Source organism: Sinocyclocheilus anshuiensis, unplaced genomic scaffold (genome assembly GCF_001515605.1).
Source record: "Sinocyclocheilus anshuiensis isolate Anshui unplaced genomic scaffold, SAMN03320099.WGS_v1.1 scaffold2015, whole genome shotgun sequence".
In the NCBI taxonomy this organism is placed as follows: Eukaryota; Metazoa; Chordata; class Actinopteri; order Cypriniformes; family Cyprinidae; genus Sinocyclocheilus; species Sinocyclocheilus anshuiensis.
Window position 1 is genome coordinate 192464 of NW_015551020.1, and position 337 is coordinate 192800.

Below are 337 nucleotides of genomic sequence, written 5' to 3' on the forward strand. Positions count from 1 at the left end.
TGTATAGATTACTTTTATGCGGGCTTTTGCGGGCGGGAGCGGGACAAAACATGAATGTAGCGGGCGGGAGCGGGACCAGATAAGATATATTTTTGCGGGAGCGGGCGGGCGCGGAACAGAATCTTGCGGGAACGGGCGGGAGCGGGACTGAAAAATCCTTCCCACGCAGGTCTCTAGTGGTGCCCAAGACGGAACCGGGGCTTAACCAGCTCAAGAGAGGGCACGAAGCTGCCGTGCGAAGCCCTCACCATACAGGATTTTAGAAAGAACGCAAAGTACTAGCGTGCGAACTTACCACAGTGTGGATTTTAGAAAGTGTACAAAGACTTCACGTGCA